This window comes from Boleophthalmus pectinirostris, unplaced genomic scaffold, assembly GCF_026225935.1.
Source record: "Boleophthalmus pectinirostris isolate CB_2022bp ecotype Guang Dong unplaced genomic scaffold, ASM2622593v1 HiC_scaffold_4, whole genome shotgun sequence".
Taxonomy (NCBI): Eukaryota; Metazoa; Chordata; class Actinopteri; order Gobiiformes; family Gobiidae; genus Boleophthalmus; species Boleophthalmus pectinirostris.
The window spans coordinates 13,764,651-13,789,872 of NW_026571353.1; the positions used below are offsets into that span (position 1 = coordinate 13,764,651).

The 25,222-nt window shown below is 39.5% G+C and overlaps 1 protein-coding gene across 7 annotated transcripts in view; it reads right to left on the bottom strand.

Moving 5' to 3' along the window:
- Positions 1-25,222, bottom strand: part of fbrsl1 (fibrosin-like 1) — a 310,834-nt gene that overhangs the window by 107,211 nt on the left and 178,401 nt on the right. The gene's annotated exons all lie outside the window — the stretch shown is intronic.

Sequence of the window (25,222 nt, forward strand, 5' to 3'; positions counted from 1 at the left end):
TTGGGTGGGGGCCGTTAAAGGGGAGGTAAAAACAAGTGGTAAATCATTGTTTTTAAACAGAAGGCGAGAGGGCTTTTGTCACTTTGACTGCTCGTGTGTTGCAGTGCAGTCGATGGAGCGGTGGTGACATAAAGGGAGGAGGAAGAGAAGCGTCTGACGTGAAACAGGCACAAAGGAGGAGGAGACGCTGCTGATGGAGGCCAAAGACGTTCTTCCACTTGATTAATAACACTAATCAAATGATACAGTGTTCCACTGTGCCCTGAAATCTGGGGCCATAATGTCCTCTAATGGCGAGGTTCATGGAGCTAAACTTCAGAGGGAAAACACGCTGCTGACGGCTGCACGCCTTAATGAAGGCAGTAAAACATCCATTTCCACAAGCCATGAAATGAAAGGCAAGATTGTAGATGTGCACCCAGTGGCTCCCCCACCGCACAAGAAAGAAAGGCTGTTAACACAAAAGACAGTGTGGGAGAGAGAGAGAGATGCAAGACCTTAAAGAGAGAATAATGCAAGAGAAGCGATTTAAAGGGCAGGCACGCCAACAGCCAGGGATATAAAAGAACAGAGCATGATGAAGTGAGGACGCAAAGACAGATTGGAAGATTCTCCTTGTGCTTTTTTCTCATCTGCAATAGACACAACCTGTGTCCTCTGTTTATGGATGAGCCAAGCACTTTCACAATGTCTGTTCTACTCAGAGACACTGACAGCAGACACCATTCATCACCATTTAGCCGCTGATGCACCTAACCACAGCATCGAGCCCTCATCAATCTCCATATCTCTACATTACAGCCGTGCCTCCTTTCATATAACAATGCACTCGCTTGATGTGTCCATCCATCTCTCTATCCATAATGCAGGGAGACGGCAAAGGTCAGCTAAGGTCATCAGTCCAAATTTAGGACAACCTGTCATTTCTGTGCTACAGGTAGACTAATATACCTCAAACCTGATGCATGCAGTACTGAAGATTCAATCATTAAGTATATTAAGCAGAGATTAAAGACACTTGCAGATATAGAAAAGGCATTCCGGTTTGCAATTAGTTACACATCCTTCAAACAATAAAATGAGCCTGTGCCTCTCGTGTAAAGCAACAGTTGTTTGCAATCCTTGGGGCAAATTTTCATCTGGAGAACAAGGGGAAAAACAACAAAGCTGAGAAAACACAGATTGCTATTGTTATTATTATCATAATTACAGTTGTGCTTATCATGCAAGCCGCCTCAATCAGGATGAAAAACAGTTTCATTTGATGGAGCTTCCTGTTTTGACTGGCTCGACTTTGGGAACCGCACACTTGGCTGTCGTGCCAAAAACCCAATCAGGCGCAATTACATCGACATCAGATAGAAATGTAATTGATTTGAAAGCTGACATGAGATATAACTACATTACAGTGGGGGCGCAGTGGGGAGGGTCCTTCGGGACAGGCCCTGCAGGGAGCTCATTACCGCCAAGCTTTGAATTATTGAGTGACTGAGGCTGTGACATTGAGCGATGGAGGCAGGCGATTGGCTGTAACAACTCTGCAAGTGTTTATCTCAACTTACAGCAACCTAAGACATGTGAAGATGTGATCCGGCCCTGCATGAATATTGCAATAGAAGAAGTTGTAATGCTTCATAATTGAAAGGGTTCAAGGTAGAGTTCACGAGTGCATATCAGGTCTATGTGTTCCCCATCTGGCATTTATAATTGTGTTTTATTTATTATTCCCATAGCAATATAACAAAGGCTTATTATGCAGTGTTTACTTTGATCACATGGATATGGTGAACATTAGCTAGTTTCACAGCTGGGAAACAAAAACACTTAATTCTGGTATTGATATAGTTATTGATACAGAGCCTGAGGATTTGAATCTTGATCTCGCTGTTTGTGCATTTGGCAGGTCTTCCATTTAATAATATTAATGCATTATTCATTCATTTCATACTCGGTGGTAAGGTACTTTGGGCTAACCTGTCCTGGTGTAGACGTGTAGAAGTGAGGTTAGAAGTGACGCTGCCAACCTGCGCCATTAGCCTCTCTGACCCCCATCAATCACTCACACTCACACTTTATTCATACTAAGCAAGGTCGGTCCTGTGTAAGTGTCTTGCCTGTCCCACTGTGGCACTTCATATTCCCAGTGGTCTCCCATTCAAGTATTAACCAGGTCCAATCCTGCTTTGTTTACAGTGTCAGATGAGATTGTGAATTGACAAAATATTATGTGCTGTTTAGTTTAGTTAGTTTTAGTTCCATAACATATCTGCTTACTATACTGCTGTTGTATCCTTGGTCCAGCGGTTCACCCATATTTCTCCAGTGTAATATGTTTGAAAGTTCTAAAGGTGGTTGCTAGCTTCTCTGTGTTGGTCTCATAGGTTCATACCTTTAAATGTAAATGCCATCTTCACTCTGAGCGGACACACATCGCCAGTTAATGAGTTGAGTTGAATTCTAATGGGACAATTTGGCCATAAGCTGAATTAACATTAAGCGGCTAGATTAGGTGAGAGTCTCTTGAGTTAAGAGTAAGGAGCACATCTGCCTGACCCTGACCACCAGCCTTCGGTTTTCCCTTTGGGGTGAATGTTAAGAAGATAAAGATATAAGCGCATGGGGCGGCTTAGTGTCCCTCATGAAGATAGTGGCTGCATACCACGGAGACATGTTTTCCCCTACGGCTACTCCAAGTCACCTCCTCTGTCTTTCTCATAGTCGATCCATCCTCTCTCCATTCACACAAGCCTCCAGTGAGCTTTCGTGCAAAAATGAGAACTCAATTAATTCAGGCAAAATGAGGACAAGTGAGAAGGAGGCGTCGAGATGGCCTTAGGAGCCTGTGGAGACGCAGTGGGACTGGTAATGTGGCGGTCTGGAAGCAGCAAACAGTGCATGGGTGGACTGTGGATGTGTAATAAGCCTTTGGTCGAGTTAATCCCATCGGCAGTTTAAACATGGTGGATCTGTGGATGCATGTGTCGCACAAGAGGATTCTGGGTAAACAAATAAATCTTTCAGAGTGGGGAAAACGAAAACCTGATTAAAAACCAGCAGTAGTCAGTTTATCAGATACAATGATAAAAATATTTGGTGAGAGTTTCAACAGTAATTGTAATAGTGCATTATGTAACTTTTCTGGAGGGTGTGCCACCAGCTTGTCTCCATGGAGATTTTAAACAGTATTGCAATAAATGTATCTCTGTCCATGAAGACTAACAACTGATGTCACAAGGACAAGTTACTGGTCAGATTTGTGGAGAGATGTGCCATTTAATGCTTTAAAGACAGCAAACTCTCACCAGAAAAATTATATAATGCACCTTTAAAGGACTTATCAAGCTAAAATTAAAAAAATAAATAATTGAAATTAGGACGCAAAGCACTAATATGATACGATCAACAAAAATCTTTATCTCATTTCACTGGACTATTTCTTGCATAATGTATTTGAGATGTTACAAAATTATAATTAGGCATACTTTGGTACCTGTTTTCTAATGTCTGAAATCCTATATAAAAATGTAACTGAGAACAAAAGGTTTTACATTTTGAGTAAAACAAGGGGTACAAATAAATCCTACACCTTATAACTTATAGCCTGACCTTTACAATTCACATTGTAAATTTGTAGAGTTATGCTGATGCTAACCATAATCTACAGACAGAATGTGTATATATTAGCACAATTTACAATGCCTGAGGTGCTGTTTAACCATAATCTCAGTGCATTTACGACTTTAACCTCTGACCTTTGACCCTGATGAAGTCGAACTGAACCTGCAGTTAAGCGTGCAAAGTACATTCAAAGAGACAACAGTCATCAATCATCACTAAGCCTAGTCACCTTTTAAGCCACGCTAATATCCAAAACAGTAAAACAGGGTTTCTTGTAAGATTTGAGGTGGCCAGTAGAAATATAATCCACCCACTCACTATTGTAATTCAATGCACAATCCTACAGAAGTTTAAGATGTTAGTTCAGCATCGCTACGGCTGCCAGTAGCATTTTATAGTTTGGTTCCTGACAGTGTAAGAAACTAAAACAAAACACTCAAAAATACAGTAAATCAAAACAAATGGCCCGTATTTACTGGTAGACTACTTGTAAGTCTGCGATGCTGTAGCCAGAGCAACAGTGCCGTAAAAGTAACCACTTCGTTCTGACAAGAGTGTAAATCTCCAGGCATTCAGGGATATTTTTATGTTCATTTGAGACTGGCGTGCATATATTTCAATGTTTTACCAGCCCCCGAACGAGCAAAGGGCTAGTAAAGTAAGCGACTCAGGCAGTTCTAAAATTTTCATTTGATAAATACCTCGCATATGAGGAGCCAAGGGGGATCTTGGTAAATGTGCTTCCAAGAAAATCAGTCTGCCACTAGTACTTACAGTGATGGAGTAGGCCGTAAACAGGGGCAGCAGACTTCTCTTGCTAATATAGTTGTTCTTCCAAGAGTTAAAAGAGAGAAAGAGGAGGAGTTCATGAACTGAGGAGTGAGTGCAGGGTGCTTTTAAAATGGTCCTGCTTCAGCACTTCATGGGCGCTCCACCGAAACAGCAGAGTAAAAGCACAAGACTGTGGAGACATGGACGTCAAGCTGGTCATAAGACACCCTCGGTCAATGGGGGATAGTGTTCTCCGCATTAGCCCAAATTAAAATTAAATCTATCTTTAACAATCTAATCAGCCATATGATGACACTTTGCCTACTTTGTGTTTACCATCTTCTTCGGTACAACCCCGGGGGATAAAACATTCTTCTGTGGATCTTATGAAAGTGCATTTGAAAAAAAGCTTTCTAATCTCTAATCATTTTACACACTAATGCATGGCCAATGGGTGAGTGTGGTCCCAAGTTGGATAATGTATTAAATTAATTATGTCCACAATTTCTAAAAAGGCAAAGTGTGTGTTTTTATAAAGTATCAGTTGATAAGTTTTCAATTAAATATTAAGTAAATCACTTTTAAGAAGTACTTGTTTTTCAAAATGTTACAACAATTCAAGCTGACATTAAAAACTATTAAAAGAAAATGGACTACTCAACTAGCAAAAATACAGTGACTATGCTAATAAATGTCTGTGATCAGTTTTTGGAGGGGGTTATACAAACATATCCAGTCCCTTTAAGTCCATAGTATACATATTGACTATATTATTGACTATTTATCCATTCTTGGAGCTGGAACAAAGTATACCAGTGTATTATGTCCTCTTATGAGAAATAATAATGAATATATGAACACTTTGCAGTAGAGACTGAGATTAAAATATGAATCTGATTATTTCAAACTCAATTGGAGTCTTTACAGTACTCGGCCTTACCTAAGAAGAGTATATTAAGGAAAAATACCTATTTATAGCAATGATTTTTACACAGTCCTGTGGCACTACAAACCATGAAGAGAAGTACTCACATTTTGTAGTACGGTGCCCACTTCACTTTTAAGTGTACGTCACATGTAGGTGGTGAGCCCAAACAAAGTATTCATCTATGCTGGAGTTTTAAGACCAATAGTCATTGTGTTAAAAAGTGCAGATATCGGCCCATTGCGATGCGTCTACCTCTACAACTGTTGAGCTGTCTATATGGTCCCTGCCAATCGCGATCAGAGTATGGTAGCCTTTACTGACTGGACATGTTTCTACAGCTCGTGAAAAAATATGATAAATAAAACACAACTTCTTTTACTTTGAATGTCAGCCGAGTGGTGAATAATTGATATTTTGAGAGACAGTAACAACTCCAGCAGGAAGTGGGGATAGGCCAGTGAGGCTTTCGAACTCTGCAGCTATAGCAGTTTCGTTGGTGGTGAGCCGTTGTAAAAATATGTGAGAAACCACAGCCTATGTGCCTATTGTGCAAACATGAAAAACCACAGAGAGCTCTGCAACTCGCTAAAAGAATAGGTTATCTACGTATGGGGTAAAGCCACAGCTCAACACAAACTGAAGCTAGTCTTGTGAAACAACAAAGACAAATTGTTCAATGTTCATCTTGAAAAAAAAAAAAAAATTGTTTACATCCGGGAGTATTTTATAGGTTTCTGTACCATGTCTAAAGGTACACCATGCAACTTTTCTGCCATTCTTCTTGTCTCCATGGAGTTACTGTTTTGGATGGATTATTCCACAGTATGGTGTTACACCATCATACATTTCTTCAATTACTGGATTTTTTATTGTTAAAAGCATTCTTTCTGTGTTGTAGGCTCGCATTTCTACAGATCTGACCTGTAACTTGGCCTGATGGTATCACCTGCTTGTCTCCATAGAGACAGATACATTTAAAGCTCCTATATTATGCAAAATAGACTCATGTGAGTATTTGAGTATATTTTACTCATGTTAGACTGTATACCTGGAGTTGCGTTTTGTTTTGTCTGAGTAACAGGTCTGTCTACATCATCAAAATGCTCTGTTCCACCTTGATGTCATGAAGCAGTAGTTTTCAAGTTAACAGCTACCTTTTGCCTTTTATTCAGCAGAGAAGGTCTGAAATCATCCAAATGATCTAGTGAAGGTGTGTGGAGTTTAAAAATAGAGTAGAGCACTTCATGTATTACCACATGACATCACAAGGTGGAACAGTGTTTTCATCCTAAATATACAGGGTTTGTGTGTTGAGGAAACAACATTATAACAGATCAGAAAATAGAGTAATATGGGTCCTTTACTACCATATTGTTGAACATTCAAAACAAAGCAATAACAACTCCATGGATTCAATTGTGCACAGCAAGCTAGGTATTCTGGTAAGGCAGTGAAAGAATGATTTGTCTCTAGAATGATAGACAGCCGATCCATTTGTCAAATTAGGACCTGAAAATTATGGTACAGTACGTAAATGTCAAGAGAAATTACCAGTGCTTTTCTTTGTTGACCTTAACTAACTACTGGAATATTGAAAACCTGCCGGTGAAGACCACATATACACAGCCAATCTCCCTGCACTCTACGCTTGGATCCTCTGTGAATTCCCAGACATTTGCATGATCCGTCCTGTGACCGCAACATGAAACTAGCCAAGAAACACAATGCAGCCATTTGGTTTTGTTTGTCCTACTGCTGATGTCTTGGCACACTGTAATCCAACCCTGGCATTCACCCTAATCCCCGGGGAACGAGACTCAGAGTGAACGCACAGATTAAGAACAGGTGAGTGCGTATCTGTGACGGACCACCGCAGCAGCCCTATAATGCTACGACCCTTCTACTGTTTCGCACTTGGCCCCTGGGATGGCTCCTGTATTCACTTACATCTAGCCGGTTACTTTGGTATAACAAGAGCTGCGTGGATTGATTCAGTTGAGCAGAATGGTACACAGTTCATTGGCTTTTGGCAGCACAGACGACAGCGGTTGGAGGTGCAGCTGAGTATCAGTTGACCCAGACTAATTATTCATAAGGTCTTGTTGTGATGGCTGCTGCTCTCGTAAGGTCAGACCAGAGCAGCTCGAGGGAAACAAAAACATTTCCTCCTAAAATGGACTTGACACCAGCCACTACCTCACTGATCCAAAAAAGCTCTGTCCTGCTTCTGGCCACAAGCGGATAGCATTACCAGCAGCGGTTCAAACATTCACTGGGGATTTTAATTGAAGCAAAAGTGGATATTATTTAAAAGGGGTGCTCATGCATGCCTAAGAGGAGAGCGGTGCAAGGCTTAATAATACCACACGCTATGTCCTTACAACCGCGGGCTAGCGTTGCCTTGAAATTTTTAATTACAGTAATTGTGGTTTCGACAAATGGGCCTCTAAAGCGCCCTTCAACGGTAAAACACAGGTTGCTTTACCCGCGAGTATTCTGCTAAAAGCATCAATTGAAAAAGCCATAATTTAGAATCCCTTTAAGCCATCCAGATGTCTGTTAGCAAAGGGAAAAATCCATTCAGTTCAATCTTTGTCCAAGTCCCGAGTCTCCCCAAGGAGCAAACAGTGGCCACCTCTAAACCCCGCTTAACGTCACCTCTCCCAACAATCGAAATGAACAGTGGAAATGTGTACCCACAAGTACAAACACACAAGGCCCACTTATGAGCAAGCACAATGGCGGGGCAATTAGTGGCTAGAGAGCAGGAATGCTGGATCGGTTACAGTTGTTGAATGTTAATTACAGCGTTTTACTGCGTCGAGGAGATAACGAGTTAGCGCCCAGTGACAGCAGCCGTGACACGTCCTTTAACGAGAGCCGTGGAAATGTATGAAACTTGAGATCAGGGACAATGGGGCGTTACGGGCCTGTCAGACGCACTCCTGCTCAACCTCTCTTTGTCCTGATGAAGGAAGACACTTGTTTCTTTTTATCCTCTGTTCGTCCAACTGCTGATACAAAGAAATCATTATAGCTCATCTAGGACAAGTTAAAAAGCCAACCGGGATTTCATCATGTCTAATCTAATAAACTACTGTAGACAAGTGACACCTTTTCTAATCTTTGGTGATAAGAAAAGATAGGCTCAGAATATTGAGATATGTTCTAGGTCTATCTAGATAAGGTAAAGATATGCAGCACTGACCATCCCTTGAACTACATCTGACATATTCTTACACCACAACAAGACAAAGAGTCCAATAGCACTCTTTTGTTCCTTTACAAGTAGTCTTGGTATCTTTGACCCACTCTCAAAATGGGTGAAATTTCAGAAAGCTGACATCTTAACTACATAATGTACATATTTTTCAGTAAGCATTAATGGGTTTCCTTTCAGGTGTTCTATGTAAGATCAATTGCTTTGAGAAAATTATATGGTAAGAACACATATACATAATAGCTATAAAATGCATGAGGATAAACTAGTAATTTCCTGGCTGCATAGGAATCAGCCATTGTACCCTCACAAATGTAAGTGACCACTCATTCCAAGTCTAAAAATAATAAGGAGTCAAAAGCTTGGCAAATTCTCACAGGTTAATGTTATGGTCATGTTGTGAAACCTGGTTTGGAATGTGGGTTAATGGAATCAGTGATGGTCCTTAGTTCTAATGCCAGCAATGCTTAAGAAGTCCAGTACCTCTCTAATCCTGGGACATTATCCAAAGTTTTTTTTCCTCCGTTGTTGGCACAGCTTTCTAAAGCAGACAAGCCACTGCTAACTACAATCCCTGGGCTTTTAGCATGACCTAAATGTTTTTTAATAGAATATTACATCAGTTACACTGGGACTAATGCAGAGCCCCAAAGGAAATATTACCTCAAATAAACATATAAAGAGAGCTTGTTTTCTTTCCCCTGAAACGTTTCAAGGGAAAATGAACTGAAAAGTAGAGCATTCTTGAAACTGTAGCCAATGTCTAGACATAGGATATAGATATATGTGTACTTATTTATACAGCAATACATTTGACACAAAGAAAAGGGCGGCTTGGAAACATGTGGGCTGCAGCTAACATAAAAGTAACCAGCCTCCAAAGAGAGCAAGAGACAATCCTTTAAAGCCTCCGAAAACAAGCTAGCGAGGATGGTGCTCAGAAGTCAATAAAAACAGGTGTTAACCAGCTTAGCTAAGATGTTAAGATCTGGGATAATCCTAGTCAGGATCCAGGAGGGATCCGCTTTGGAATACTGATGCACTGATGGTTATAATGTGGGACTGGAGCTACAGGCCATCGAGTTGAGTGAATTGCAGATGAGATTGTGCTAATCCAGGCAGAAGATCCACCATCTTAATCTGTGTAAATTTAAATTCTGGTGCCTTTGAAGGTAGAAGATCCATACCTGTGCTGTATTCTCCAAACAGTTTATGAAAGTGTTAAAAAAATGTGCTATAAGTTGATATTTTATTATGATTGCACTGTTTAAGACAGTGTTTTCACATGCATTAGCTAACTTTGTCTTAATATGAATAGATATATATACAATAAGAGATACAAGCTATCTATCTTTTGTGTATTGCAGCATCATATATGTTTGTATGTGTCACATCATGCTGAAGAAAAGCCTTAACACTCAGTGTTACACATGTGACAGTGACATAATTAAGTTTGATTGGCGTTTCCTCCATACATTAATATACTGTCTTACATGCCACCTTATAATCAAATCAGCATCTGGCGAAAGGGTGTCTTGTGGTTTGGGCTGTTCTCATTTGTAAACACCACCTGCCGGCTCTCCCTGCTCCTCACTCTCTCCATGACATTAGTGCGAGCGTGAAATGTGATTTTGCATAGAGTAAACCTCTGCTACAGGAACATCTGAGACTGCCCACCTGGAAACACAGCATGAATAATCTAGGGCCACGAAGTCAGGAGAGGAGTTGTCAGGCATAAGACACTAGTAGCACTACTCAGGGATCAACTGAGTCCATTTCACTAATGGTATGGGGATGACGTCTTCTAGAACAGGAGGTTTAATGAGATTAAGGGCTAACAATCTCCATATATTGTAAATGTATTCCTATGATCCTTCTCACAGGAACTAACACTGTATAAATTATGTAAATGTTGTTTTTGTTTACATTTTTGGTATGATAACCAATGAGAAAGCTGAGGACCAAAACAAATATTGATTCTTCCTTTTGATTGATTGATTGATTGCATTTATATAGCGCCTTTCAAGATACAGTGGTGGTAAACTACTATTGTAGCCACAGCTGCCCTGGGGCAGACTTTTAATATATTGCAGCTGATGACATCCCAGGTTTAATTATGAGTAAGTTGGTAGTTAAAACAGTGGGAGCATTATGCAACACTATCTTAGTCTTAAAGTGATAAAGCCACCTCCTGCATCTCTTTGCACCACTAAGATCTCAGCACAATCTAGCTATAGAATAGCATTTCTGTATGTTAAGGCCACAGTTCCCTGACCACAAAAATACTTTTGTAATTCAGCTCAAAGAATCTAAAATTTATGCAGGCTGGTCTGGTTTCATTAATATAAAGCCTATTTGCACCTCCTGCATGATCACACATAATGCAATCACATTTCCATTGACGGAGTGAGAAAGCGATGATTAAATTTTCATGTGCGGAAAAACCAATAGCTGTCAAGATTAGCCACCACGCACCTACTTCACCCCAGGGAGACAGGTGACATGAATATCGTTATGAGTGGATATTTACTACTTTTGTCATATTCACTTGAGTCCAGAGAATGTACAATGAATGTTGTATAAAGGTTTACACAACTATGCTGGAATGAATCAATAGTGAAGACAAAATGTTACATGCTGATATAAATATAGGGTGAGGTATTGAAGTTTCTGTTGTTGCCATTAGATATCAGCAAAAGTCCCAAATAACCCAAAAGACTTTAAGGACCTTACCGAAGACCTTGTCTCAGCTACCATTAAAAATGAACGCTCCTTTATGTATGCCATCTGAATTGGGAACAGACTATCACCTTTATGCTGCCAGCATTTTACTTTTCGATGAATGTCAACAAAGCAGTTAACCGGAGGAAATGAGAAAAAGAGAGTGTGAGGGTATAGCGAGGGGGGTAAGAACACACAATTATAAAAGCTTCATTTCTTCGGAGAACCATAAAGTCTGGTCCCAGAAGGGCAGCTGAGCACAAATCAATTTCTTTCAGTCGATTACAAGCACCGAGGTTCTAACCTTCATTTGTGAGTCTAATACTCCAACAGTTATGTAGAACACATACCAATTAAGCCATTCTGCTGGAATAAGAGGGCCGTGAGCTGACACGATTACGGGGCCGGGTCTCGGGGGAGCGCGGGTTATCGGCTCATGAGAAGCCAGGACGAGGGGAACAGGCCATGAGCGAGTGGAAAGATTTGAAGAAAGAGAGGAGAGATAGAAACCAAGGGAAGAAAAACATTTATTAAGCCTAATACTTGGAGAGAGGTTCCCATGGTAATAAGGTGGGGGACATTGCGTTAATATCAGGAGCCATGCAGAAAAGGTCAGTCGATATCTGTGCCACCCACTGGGGTCGCACTGATGGGAACAGCTCCAACACATCTGATAATGCTCTCAGCGCCAGAGGTCCAGAGCAGAGGAACTTGGAAAAAGATGCCATTTGTGAAGATTGCACTGTTGTACTCCTCCACTCTGGCACAAGGCTTACGGTTGGCTTTTTCAGGTAAATATAAAAGCAGGTATGATGGCGTGTTTACCAAATTATTACCAACAGCTCCAACCTCTGTCTTCAAAATTTAAGACAAATTAAATGTGCGCCAAAAATACATGTTAAATATTGCAGCGATAGTACACACCTTTACATCTATTTGAGTATTCTCTATTCTCTCTAATTCTATCTAATCTCTAATTTCTATTTGAGTAATATATTTTATAGTATAAATGTAGTCAAAATTTTGGGTTGATGTTATGTCCAGACTATTACTATGACTGTTTGAGTAGTTTGCCACAAATACCTTTTTACTCTTATTTAGATAATTTTGTACACCACTACTACCATGTGCTTCTAATTGAGTAATTCTACTTTGAAAAAACAGTACTCTTATTTAAGTACAATTTTGGGGTACTATTTCCTCCTCTATATACAACTACAAAAAGTCCATCTGATTGTTATTTAATCAGTTTCATAATTTTAATTCTTTAAATACAGTAAGTTGTAGATATTTTTAATGCTTCTGTTGGACAATGATTCAGACAGTCCAAGTCTATAACTGCATTAGTGTATTTCACGCTATGTGTACACTGTGTTTGGTACTATTATATAATACGCAAAAAATTTGAAAACTGTAATCTACTTTGGCGTTTGGATTTGGTCATTCATCATAGTGGTGACATAAACATACAGTGTGAAGAAGCCATTTTCTGCTTTTCAATATGTGCTCTCAGACAAGTGCATGAAGGGAAACACATTAGCGGCGCTCTCCGTCTTTCTATTGTCACAAGTCCAATCTGATGCCATTTTCTTTTTGATTTAAAGAGGCAGGATGCATCTCCGCAGATATGTAAAGATCAACACATTGTCATTCACTGCTGCGGTGCACCTTAACCACCACCCTCGCTGCCAGAAGATTTATGGTAATTCCTGATCGCGTGTGATAGGACGCAGCCCATAAACCCGTGCGAGCTACGTGTTTCTATGGTAACACTTCCTTCCGTTTGCGAGCCCAATGTGCCTCTGTATTGTTGCCGGGTTTTTTTGTGTGTGTGTGTGTGTGTTTCTTTTTTTTTTTTTTTTTTTACTTTTCCCTTGCATTGTAGTCACTGTCTATTTGAATGCTAGTGGTGGTAAGAATGAGATGCTGATTTGCGGCAACGCACAGACACAGATGTTTCCTCATTGCCTTTTAATCTCTTATTCCCTGTGCGCCTGGTGCGAAACACTCCCCCTTTAGAATGGTAATTGGACCAGATGAATAATAAACAAAACAAAAACAGGCCCGCGGTTTGTAAGGAGCATTTGAACACTTCGGAGCGATCGTACTTTATGGCTATTATTAGCATGGAGACCAAAGCGAGTGGCGCTCCTACTGGGAATAATAAAGGACTGAGCTTGAACTTGTCTAATCAGCAGGAGACCTATCAGAGGCGGGAGGAAGATGACAATGGCTGGCTCATTATGATCAAGCAGCTCACAGAACCACATGATACAGCTCGAAACCATTTACTCTGCCAAATGAAGACGTATACTCAAGCAACTTCAAATCTATTTATTCTGTGATTGTTACTATGAGTATTCAACTTTTTATGCAACTAACATACAAAAATAATGATGTCATGTCTGTATGTTATATTAATACTACTGACCTGTGCTCCAAGCCAAATTTTTCCATGAGACGAAATAAACAAAAACTAACCTATATTTGGCTTTTGAAGTAGCATATGTTTTAAGGTAATTCAGGACTAATAGAAGGACTGAAACAAGACAAATCAAAACCAAGATGCATCAAACCTAGCCTGATTCATCAGCCGGTTTCACTTCGTGGAACCTGTCTGACCTTGCAGTATTAGAATTTGTTCGCTCCACAGTAGGCATGTACTTTTTTATTTAACCAATCGCTGCTATTTGATCATGACGTATGCAATGCGCCGCTAGTGGGGCTAACTGGTATATTAAGCTTTTCCCAAATCCCATAGGAAGAAGGGCAATAACAACTTTCCCCTTGATAAAATTCAACAAACATTCTCTTTAAATCCACGATCTCGGGAATCATTGCCAACAGAGAATGGATGGCTCTTGCTTGATTGGCTGGTGATCGGCTCGCACTTCCGTGGCTCTTGCAAACCGTGTAGTGTATTCCGATTCCTGACCTAGTCGCTGGAAAGAAATTAAATTGAGTGGAGGCACTAGGTGGTGCCAGCCTGGCTACATCAAACTGTGGATCCAGGCCCATAACCAGAGCTGCTTACCAACAAAACTGATTTCATGTCCCTACAAGTTCTAATAGACAGAATTGGGGGAAGGATTAGCCAATCAGAGAAACTGCTCAGGGTAGGAAAACAAACACGGGAGCTTACATGTATAAAATAAAAATAAAAACACATAAAGTTGGTAAAAACAAAACTTTGCAAAACACTAAATGTTGTTTTGAATACGTCAAAGTCTGATTGCATAGTTTTGTCCAAGTTTGGTTTAATGGTCCACGGTGACTTGATTTTCCAGGCTATATCCCACAGTTTGAGTCCTGTTATAGTATATGTACAATAAGATGCCATAGCCTAACTAGACTCCCATTTTAAATTAATTGCTTGTAAATGCATGCATAATGGGTCCATTAAGTGCTGCCTGGGCTGGTGTCATATGGCAAACACTTTTCCTTCCTCTCCCATCCAGCCAACATCAACTTCCCTATCAGGAGGAGCTCTCTTTGTTGACAAGCCTGCAGATAAATGTGGATATTTTGACACTGTGTGGTATCGAAAAACCTATTCGCTGCTGCCATTTGCATGAAAAGCCTGTCCCTTTCTTCCCTCCCTGGAGAGCTTTATTACAGGCGGATATTTCAAATGCCATCAAATGTGCCAAACGTTTACTTTGATAACTCTATCAGATGGCTCCCTGGGTTTTAATGGTCGCAATCTGAGAGCACACCGCTGCACACACGCCCAGAGCGCACACAATAATACTGGCGGGGAGAAATACGAGGAAAGGGTGAATAAAATCTCTTTAAAAACTTCATAAATAATGCACCTTGCGCACTAGAGAGTTGTTGCCTATTTAAGTATGCATGCCTCTTTCCCGGTCTGGCAACAAACACAGCATGTATTGTGGGTCAACATGGCAGCGCAGGGGGAGGACAACCTGGGGCTCCATCAATCCTCTCAGCCTTGGCCTCCCACCCACGTAGAGCAACGCCTCCCCACGGCAAGAGGGCTACTGCGTGTACCGCCTACTGTACACTACTGACTCCAAAACAGCCACACAAAAGAGGGATCTGCGCAGAGAGAGTGCTAGCCCAAACGAGGGGAAGATGTGAGAAAATGGGAGAAAACAAAAGTGCAGGACTAATTATCCAATTAATGTGCAATTAGGCCCATGCAGCCTAATGGCCTGTGTTGGATTTGGTAATAAGTCTAGCCGACTGAGGAGCCTATTAAACTCAGTGTGGGCTGCTGCTGTGTGTATGCAGCACGGCTCTCCACAACACAAAGCTAACACAATAGCGCTATGTTATTCTCTCTAAAAGGACAGATTGTATTTTGCAGCCAGACGACAAAATGCGGGAGAAAGAAAAAAAAGAGTGAACCGCCTGACACAAAATTCAACAAAGCATTCCATTAAGATTTTCATTATCTGCCGAAGCCGAGTTTGTTAATAAATGCTAATTATATTCAAGCTAATATTTAATCACACACAATTTCTCCAGTCAACTGCAGTTTGAGGAAATACTAATTCTAATGGATGCATTCGGAGTGTGGTTTATGAAGTTGGCGCTGGAGAGATGAGACAGGAAATGTAGATTATGTTTAAAAATGCTTTTTCAACTACGAGCATTATTAGCTTTGACTAATTTCCTGCCCTAATGAGATCATCTTGGAGGGATATTTTAGTGCAATTAATAATGCACAAAGAGTAATTAGAAGCATAAATATTTATCATGTTGTGTTTCCCTCTATTAGAGATTATGATGAATACAGACAAACCTATTAACCTCTATATGAATGGCTGTGATGCATACTGTATAAGCACAGAATATAGCTCACTGGTCGTAATTTACTGTCATTTGTATTAATTAAGGCTATTACATGTGCATAGATAACATTCATCACAGACATACTGATTATGTGACAAAAACAATGTATAAATAGAAGTACACTAGTATATTCCTGCACGCAAAACCCCAAGATGTAGGGGTTATTGCTTTGTCTAAACTAGAATGTTCCACAGTACAGCACTGTAATCGATTTTGTATTTATTTCAGTTCCAGGTGTTTTCATTGCTAGATTAAAACATGCTTCCTTAATGTGAGCGGGAACGCCTGTCCATAGATCTGACCAGTAACATGATCTAGTGACATCACCTGCTTGTCTCATTGGAGATGGTTAAGTTTAATGCCATACTGTAGAACATTCTAGGCAAAGCAATGACATCTACCTAGAAAACAACAACTTAAATTAAATTAGCATAGATCAATATTGAGACTAATAACGTTTTTGGCGTGTGTTAAAATGCTCGACTCAATCTGTTTGCCATGCATTTTTTTAGTAAACCTAAACCATGTGTACTTTATACAAGCACTGGCACTGGTTTGAGAACTCTTTAATAATGTACACAGGCCAATGTGCAGCCTGTAGGAGCCTCAAGTACAAGGTGCACCTGCGATGAGACAAGTGAACTCTGTCTGCCCTTGATCTACTAACACACAAAGTAAATAGCGCTGGATCACACACTCCAATAAGAAAATGTAAACACGAGCAGGATAATGTGTAGCCAGAGCCAGATAAGACTCTCATATAAGCAAAACATTACTCAACAACCCAGCACTGATTAGAGGGCTTATCTTTATCATTGGGTTAGACAAGACGGCAAACAGACCAAGTCCAGACTGCAGGGTTCATGCAATCACTTACAACAAGTACCCCCTTAGAAAGAAAAGAGTGTATTGCTTAAATGGGATGAAATGTGGCACAGGTTGATATCTAGGATAATATGAATAAATATCGTCAAAATCATAGTCAGGAAAAGTTAACTGATGTTTAAGTGAACAAAATTGGCAAAGTGGGAATGTGCTTGGTGTAGTGGTGCAACATAAAACACATTTACAAAACGTTAATAATGACAAAAGTGTGTCCACAAATTCACATTTAAACTAAATAAGGTCTAACCCAGGACTAATCCTAGGAACAAAACAAGACTAACCCAGGTCAAATACAATTAACAATGTTCCCCTAAAAAGTGTGAAACAGGACTAGACCAAGACCTAACCAAGTCTGAAAGTCTCTCCTAACTCAGAATGAACCGGATCATATTAAAAATTTAAACTTGATCAAACCAGTGCAGTTGAAAAACAAGCAAAAATCAAAGTAATATTTTTTCACCCATTAAGAGTTTGAACGATCTGGCAAAATGTGACTGAGGTGACAGTTCACACCTAAGACACAACAACTGAAGTGTTACTTTCGGTTTAGTTAGTCCCTTTTGTTTTCTTGTGTGATTCAACTTTAAAGATGCACTGTATAACTTATCGGGTCGTGGTCCGTCACTTGCTTGTTTCTATGGTTATGTCACTGCTCTGCCTGGAATGTTCCACAATATGACATTAAACAGCTCTATCTTACATTTTATTCAATTACAGGTGGTATTATAGCACAGAAATGCCTAGAAAAACTTTGACTGTGAAAGGGGCTGCTTCTCCATAAATCTAACCTGTAACTTGGTCTGTTTTAGTTTCCATGAAGATATAAATGTTTAATATCTTATTGTGAAACATTTCAGGCAAACATTTCAAGAACAGCATTTGACGGACACAATGCACCTTTATCTTTAAAATTATCCAAAAAAGTACCATGAGAATTAGCCCATGTACTACAGTTTGGAAACCTTTTAAACTTCCCTTACCTCACTAATCCTGAGAGACTGAGTGGCACTTTGAGGCTAACTAGCTGCTAACAGTGTCAGCGGGACAGGGGCGAGGTGAGAAGACAATCAGAGCTGTATAGTGGGATTGAGTTGGGCTTTAGAGTGAGAGTAATGGAGTGTCTGAGCTAGCAAGAGAATGGGGAGGAGGCATGTCCCTGGAGCCCGCAGTCGCTAACCCTCACCACTGCAGCCATCTGGAGCTGATCTTTATCTCGTTCACCTCAAAAAAGCAGACACAAAATGGCAGCCCTTATTCTCTGTGGTTTCCTGTGCCTCCCAGGCCCAGGTATGTAAACAATCAGACACACTTTGTCAGCCATGTTTCATTGATTTCTTGTCTCGTTGCCTCTAATCAGCCCGTCACTGGTTTAATTATCTGTAAGTGCTGGTATTTGGCCTGCTCCCATAGGTCATGTCAGCCGCACACTTTAAAGTTGCATTTAATGAGTTGAGCAGATTGCAGTTTTATTAATAGCTTTGCATACAATTTGAAATCCGTGGTAAAAATCATTCTTCCAGCAGGGTGGTAGTAATCGTTCTTGTCTTTCTCAGGAGGTTGTGGATTTTTAAATACAAAGTCTGTATCTGTGAGTGAATAAGTCAAATATGTTAAAACCATAGACCAGACCTGGGCATTGTACAGTTGCTGAGACACATATATTTGGTTTACTCTGACCAGCCCTTTTAAGCTAATTTGGAATTACAAAATAATCATATTTTACCATTTTACCTCATGCATGGACTAAAGTTACATTGCTTTTATTTAAGAAGTGTTTTTTTTTTTAATTTTTTTGTAAGGCAGCCTTACTTTTTCATAACATATACTCTTAGCAGTCTTACCATCTTGTCAAAACAATGCTAATTACCATTTTGTTTAGTTTTTTAAAATAAAGAAATACAATTAATATTATGCACAACTGAGTTAAGCATTTTGGCCCAGCTCTCCACAATATTCTATTTCTCATGTGGTCCCATAGAAAAAAATAATTGCCCACCCCTGCCATAGATGGTATATACAGTATAAATGGATAAACTAACCTACTAGCTGCCGGATTCCAAATAGGAAGTGACCACGGAGATGCTTCTGGCTCCTTTAACTCGGTTTCCAATTGACTTTACATTGAAAAATTGCCACCCCTCCCTCTGTAACTGCTGTGACCCTCATCATTTTGGTCTTAAAATGTACATTTTAACCCACTCTACATGATCCTGGTGTTTTTATTTTGGCATTTTGTCCATTAATAAATTCCTAATATGGAATTCAGCCCCAAATTTGCCCGTACAACTGCTAGCATAGTGAGCATCATGTGACAAAACACTTAGAATTAAAGATAGGTAATATCGTTATTGGGGATATCAAAAAGGGTTTTCAATATTTTGTTTACAAAAGAGAAAAGTTAAGTTATAGTTAAGTTCATTTAATTATTTTTAAGCTTTGTTATGAATTTCAAAATTAAAAACAAAAATAATTGGACCATCCCCACAAAGAATAAATGAACCTCAGCAAGTACCCCCTTAAAATGACTAAAGACAACATGATTTATAACAAGATCAATTCAATCCCTTTGTATGTTTGTAATGTGGCTTTGAAATTGCATTTGGTCATGCATAATTGAATACAAAAAATGTAAAAGATAAAATAGCAAAAAAACTAAGTAATTGAGGTCAGAGAGCAGTGCAGTGCTGGAACTGAGCTGAGGCCAATAAAAAGCTGGCTGGGTCACCACTGGCCTACAAAGGACCACAGCTTGTGTTACTTATCAGACTATTTTAAATACCTCTCTCAACGTGAATCCAATTACCGCCCGCCTTTGTTTGTTCAGACAAAACGCAGCAATGTTCAAGGCCTGTCTCTGTGATTTTAATCAATTCTCCGGGGAGCTGTGTGTGTGCGAGATACAGATCAGAACTCGCTATACATCAGTGGAAGGTGTGTACTCCCTTACGTGTCTTTTAGCTTCCAATATATCAGAAAGTGAGTATTACAGGCTGCCATGGAGTAGTATAAAAGCTTTCTAGTTTCTACTGTATAAAAGTTGTCAACTCAAAGAAACTGTGATTTGTATGCATACGCTTTTCTCAAAAGTATCTAAGATCTCTATCGCAGAGTAATTGCAGACATACAGCAGAACTTTGCAAATGTTTACGTAAGTGTACTGCGAATGACATAGCCTAGCAACTATAGAAATCTATTTTGATACTTCTGTGTTATTTTGTATTATGCTGAAATAACTTAAGTTCAAAATAATTAGTTTTAGTCCTCTCTGGTTTTGCTACTACTAATTTAAGTTAAAGGTACACTGTGTAACATTTCTACACCTGCGTCTCCAGGGAAATATTGTTGCTGATGAAGAATTCAATGGATTGAGTGATTCGGAGTGAGATGGAGAGTTTGGTAAACTTGTTCTGTTCTGTTGTTTATGCTCTAGTTATCTGAATAACTGTTCATATGTTACGTCGACAGCCTGTTGTTCTCTGTTCTATTCTTGTTACTATAACTTGCCTTTCAAGATGAAATGTCAGTTCCTGGTTTCTGATTTTATAAAATAATTTTCCCTCCAAAAGTGCGACTTATACGCCGGTGCGACTTATAGTCCGAAAAATACAGTATTATATTTTTGAGCAATAGAAACACCCATAATCAATAGATGCTAGATGGATATGTTTAAAGTCATACCATGGAACATTCCAGGCTAAGCAATAACATCTCCATGAAGACAAGCAGACAACGGACCCTCCACCAGAAAAGTTGAGAAGTGAATCTTTAAGAATCAACTTCACATGACCGGTTTGCAGTCCATCTTTCCATGAGATAAATATGACAGATTAGTTTGTCATTATAATCCACAGCGCAGGCTCCAGAGTGTCACCTCACCACTTGGCAGATGTTTCCATAGACGGCAGCAGCTTTAATGGAGCAGAGGCCGATCCACCTGCTCCGAATGAAGATTACACTTAGTCTCGTGATGATAGCTGTAGCTGGAACTAACTGCTGAAAGAGACAACATCGAACCAAGTCTTATGACTAGAAAAACTAAAATAGGACAAAACCAGTCTTATGTTAAAGTGGCTGTACCTGATTTTTGCTATGTAGTTTCTAGATGTAGTTTGAGTATAATTAGTTTTACCCTTGCAGCAGTTTTTATCATCCGAGAACCAGGAAGTAACGCTGGTGTGCGGTTAGCATGCTAGTTTTTAGCCGTGATGTGACTGGAAAAGTCAGCATTCTGAAAGTCGTTCAACACGCTTACGAACTCGTTATGGTGAAAAATATGATGCTAGGATGTGCTGGACCTCTGCAAACAGGAACAGGAACTAGCTTTGTTTTTCACATTTTAAAACAATAAAAATCCTTTTACGTTAACAACAACAATACAAAGGCCAAACTAGGTCAAACCGGGGCTAAATCCAATCCCAGTTCAAACTAAATCCAATCTTAAACCAGAATAAACAAGTATAAACCAAGCCATGTCGAAAGCAGGACTAAATTTTGCCATAAGACTGAATTCAAAAGTGAAAATGCTCTGTTTCAACTTGTGATGTATCGGTAGTTTTCGAGTTAACACAGTGGAGCACTTCCTGTATTACCAGATGACATCATAAGGTGGAATACAGTGCTTGAGAGAAAGGTTTGTGTGTTAAACGTGTGAATAAAACAACACAATTCCAAGTATATTTGTGATGAGGAAACAACATCATAACATAGATCAGTAAACAGTGTAATATGGGTACTTGAATTAGCTACTGGGATAGTAAAAGATGATCAGGACAAAATCAGTTCACAGCAACAGCAGAGGGACTAAAAGAGGTCTAAAGCAGAACTAAACCAAAATGAATCTGATACCAATTTGCCAGCTCCAAGTAAATATGACAGCATGATAGCTATGTAAAATATTTCATTAAAAAATACTAGGAACATTGAAATGAGTGGCAAGGTCGGACTCATCTCTTTTCAACAGCAGAAATGAAATCCCCTTTGCCCTTACTTAACAAAGCACATTCACTTTAGTTGTTGTTCCAAGAGGCCAGTCAACCCTAATGAATTCCAAAATGTTAAGATTTGCATTTCAATTTGGTAGCCTCCCCTCTCAAAGGCTATAAAGTCCCCCGCCCCAAACTCTGCTCTAAATCACATTAAGCATACAGCTATCTTTTTGTACGGCCCCACAACAATGTCCTGGCGGTAGCCCCTCTCTCTATCATTACGCCTGACGCTTTTGTCATCCTGTTTACAAGCCCAACAAAACATCTGGAGCCCAAAGAAAGAGCAGAATAAAAGAAGTTGTGAAACGCAATCAGAGCTGACAAAGGCTGCTGTAACACGTTTAGTCATGCTTTCACACTGGTCAAAAAGAAAACTCTCAGTGTCAAAAGTGGTGAGACTAGTTTGATGCAAATATCAGTATCAATTACATTTACTTAAGTATTTCTTTGAGGCTAAAAACTTATGATTATTTTCATTGGGGCAAAGTGAGATATTTAGTAGTGCTATATACCTGCTTGTCTCCATGGACATGTTAAGCTTTGCCTGGAAAGTTCCTCTATATGGCATTAAACCTATTTTTGCACATTACCACTGTGAGCATGATCACCTCTCCACAGATTTGACCTGTAACTGGAGCAGGTGGATTTACCTACATGTCTCCATGGAAATAGAGAAGTTTATCAGGAATTGCTACAGTGTATGTTATAATGTAGTTTCCTCATCACAAACAGACCTGGAGTTGTGTTTTGTTTCATTCACATGTTTAACACACAAACCTGCATATTTAGACTGAGTTCTTCTCATAAAAACAGAAAACACTCTTTTCCTCCCTTGTGATGTCATGTGATCATACAGGAAGTTCTCCGCTGTGTTTTTAAACTCCATACAACTTTACTAAGCTTTACTACACAACTCCAGTATGTTTTCTGATGAGGGAACAACATTAATTAACCTAAATCAGAAAATAGCGTAATATGAACCCTTTAAAAACTATTATTAATTGGACTGAGGTAACAACATTCAAACGTGGCTTTAAGGTCAGAAGAGTCCATTTTGTGTAATATAGGACATTTAAATTTTGACCTCAGTAGTGAAAATTGTAACAATACCAATAGCCTATACACTAATACAATATCATTTTCAAAGAGTAAATTTGTATTCCATCTCATGTGTCTGTACAAGTTATGAGCGGTTGGAGCCTATCACAGCTACTTTAGACCTTTTAGTAGTTTGTGGACCGGTCGCAGTAAATTCAGCTTTGTGTTTTGACAAGATGCAGTTTGAGCATAGAAATCTAATCTGGAACTTAATGACGCGCTCACCATCCTCATCTTGGGGGTCAAACACACGTTATGAGGTCACCGGTCGCTGATGTACAACACAAATTTCCCATGACAACCACCGCCATTACTACTTTTACATCCAAATACAGACGTGGGAGTAAATCATTTGCTTATATTTTGACTGAACTGTGACCTGTAGAGTCTCGAAATAGTGCCAAAGGGGAGGCAGAGAGGAATATGGGTTGTGTAAACAGTGTCCAAGGGCAGGACACGCACAATAAGTTATGAGAGGCCCTGTATCTCTATCAGCACTGGAGGATAAGTCAAGTTGATAGGGGGTGCTGCTGTTGTTTGTTATAGACAAACTGCTTACATTGAGAAATCTGGTTCACACTTGGATCATGGTCATATTTTCAAACTGCACTCACCAAGGACTATCACAAGGAATATTTGGATTTACGGTATTTAAAGGTCCTATTACACAAAATTGACTCTTGTGAGCTTTAAGTCATGTTATAACGTTATTGCCTCATCAAAAACATATGTGGAGTTGTGTTTGGTATCATTTACATGTGTTTGATAAGTTCAAAAAGCTCTGTTTCATGTTGTGATGTTATGAAGGTTTTCAAGCTAAAAGCTACCATTTTAAGTCCAACAAATATGAGCAATTCCATGTCTGAAATTATCCAAATGATTCTAGTGAAGGTGGAGCACTTCCTGCTTTACCACCTGTCATCACAAAGTGGAAAAGAGTGTTTTCAGATCGAAGGAAAAACTAAGCCTAAATGTGCAGGGTTTGTGTGTCAGACATGTGTAAATGAAACAAAACACAACTCCAGGTATGTTTTTGTTGCTAGATCAGAAAATTGCATAATATGAGCCCTTTAAAGGTACACTATGCAACTTTTCAGGTAGACTGTTATTGCTTTGCCTGGACTATTCCACCCTAGGATATTCCACTTATATACCTTGTATAACTTGCATATATTAAATTATAGGTGTTTTTTTTAGGTAGAAAATACTTTAAAACATGCCTTCTCACTCTGAGGAGGGTCGCCTCTCCATTGATCTAAATTGTACCTTCACCCTGTGTTGCAATACTATTGCAATACTGTGAAACATTTATGCAACATCCTTCAGACAAGCAGGTGGTGGACTCTCCTCTAAAGAAGAAACAAAGTGCCTTCATAAGTGCGTTCCACATTTTGAGAATCAATGCACTATATGTTATAACAAGCCTCGAAAGTTTTACGTTGTAAAGACTACAGGGAAACCTGATTGTAATGTACTACTCTGTTGGAGAAACTAACAATAACTGAGTGGGAAGCAGAAACAAGCTGAGAAAGTTAAAGCCTTCGACAAATGCCGAGTCTAATAAGCTTTGTGTGTGGGAGTGTGATATGTGCCTTTGACCCCATCCTTTATGTCTTATTTTATATTTACTAAAAAGCCAAGCTGAAAAATACATACAACTTCCACTCTCCAGAAGTCAGTCCATATGCGTGTGTAGTCGTAACCAAAGGCACCACATGAAACAGTCAATGAACCATTTATGTCTGAAGTTCAGTTGTTTATGCAAATTAGTTGCATGTTGTAAAATCCGCAGATGGAGAGGCCTGTCAGAAGTGTCAATACAGTCGCAACCTTAACAAAAAAGTGCTTATTCAATAGAGTTTTGATAGCCTTGGCACATTAGTCAATATTTGCAGAAATTCCAGGTGGTTCTTACTTATCAGAATAACAAGGTTAGGGAAGATTTAGACCTTCAACCATCACAGTTGAATCAGTGCATCCTTGAGCCAAAGTGAATGTTTGTGCTTTATTAATATAAATAAATTCACGGCCTTAGAGCAGCCTTGGATGTGTTCAAGAAAGTGTCCCACACTCACAGATAAGGGCCAAAATAATTCCTCTGGATAGTACAGATACAACATGAACATAACAATAACAATGTTAGACATGTACATTCACAAGGACATGGTGCCTCAGTGC